This window comes from Eutrema salsugineum, unplaced genomic scaffold (genome assembly GCF_000478725.1).
Source record: "Eutrema salsugineum unplaced genomic scaffold, Eutsalg1_0 scaffold_21, whole genome shotgun sequence".
Classification (NCBI taxonomy): domain Eukaryota; kingdom Viridiplantae; phylum Streptophyta; class Magnoliopsida; order Brassicales; family Brassicaceae; genus Eutrema; species Eutrema salsugineum.
Genome location: NW_006256821.1, coordinates 530238 through 531918, shown reverse-complemented (window position 1 = coordinate 531918; position 1681 = coordinate 530238).

Below are 1681 nucleotides of genomic sequence, written 5' to 3'. Positions count from 1 at the left end.
CAAGGACATTGCTTGGAGTGAGGGTAAAAGAAAGAAGCTCACTAAGTTGCACAAAGGATAGCTAGTGACAAAGATTCTGAAAGCAAGAGGTTTTGTCTTTGATGATGTTGAGGTCAGGCCTGAGTTGATTGATGAAGCTACCCTCCCCAAGGTTGGGTTTTTAAAAGAAATCAATGGTGAAAACTTCTTGTACACCTTCAAGCTCTTGCAAAATGAAAAGGTTCATGTTCTGTAGCCACACCCAGCCATCACCACTCTCACAGAAAGGCACAATGTTTCCTTTATTGTCCTAAAAGATCAGCTCTACAACCCAGCCATTCACCCTCCAATTCCCAAATGCAAGAGAACCGCTAGTTCTAAGGGTAAAGAGCCAGTTGAAGAGGAGGACACAACTAGGACCGCTGGTTGTGAGAATGAGGAGCAAAGAGATTTTGAAAGAAGGAAGGGAGCAGGGAGGTATCACTTTGATCCTTACTTATGGGGTGAGCCTGACTATCACACAAGGAAGCTGTATTCCAGAGTTAACACCCTTCAGAAATGGTGCAAATGGCAAGACAAAACGATCAACAAGCTAGTTGACTGTGTTAGGCAGCTAAAGAAGAAGGTGAAGAAACTCACAGCTTCAGCCACCTCACCCAAACAAGATGCAAGAGAAGATGTGGGAGAAAGCTCAGCTGCTCATGACCTTGTGCTACCACCAGGAAAAGAAGATTGGGTGAACCCGGCCACAGCGTTCCAACCAGACTCACCTGAGAGCAGCCCACCTAGATACTCAACTCCATCATGTTCCACCTCCAACCCATCCCACTACCTGGGATCAGACCTCAGTGATTGAGGTAAACACTCAAAACTCTGTATATATGCATGTAGTTCTTTTTTCCATTTTGCATTTTACTTGTTTGATTTGTTTTTAACTCCTTTCTCATGCTTTTATAACACAAGGGACTGTGTTATTTAAGTGTGGGGGAGGAGTTTCATCCTTTACTAATCATGTTTTCTCTTTTCTTATTTTACACTTTGAGTCTTGAGTCACATTCTAGTTGCATATTCATGTAGTCTCATCTAAGTGCATATAAAAACCAAAAAATGGAAAAATCTGAAAAATTTTCACAAAAAAAAATGATCATGTAGTTGCATTCTCATTTTTAGGATTGAGTCTAGATTGCATATGCATGTAGGCTGCATCTTGCAGGGAGTAATGATAGGTTTTCTAGAGAGTACATCACTTTGAGAACTTGAACTGAATATGCTTGTGAATCTTTTTCTGTGCTTGCAAAGTCTGAAACGATTTGAATCTGAGAAGCAAGTTTGAATTGAACTCAACTCTAATAAGTGAAAACCCTGAACTTGACTTGAAATTATCATTTGGTGCATTGTTTGAATAAGCTTGTGGATACCAATATACATATTTGAGCTATAATCCTGTTTTTACCATCCTCTTCCTTAGCTCAAATAGCTGAATCTGCATGATAGATCAGTTTTCCTCACCCTGAACCCATCCTTCTTTCAAGCCAACTGTTTGTGTGTGATTGAGAGGCCACCTTGGACCAAACTTAGCAGAAAGTGTTAGGTTTAGGGCGACAAGGGAAAGTCTCATTGAGTGCTAAGTTCCATCATCAAGGAGCTGAGAGATTTGGCAAGAACTAAGTGTGGGGGAATACATGTTGGTGAGTGGAAGAAG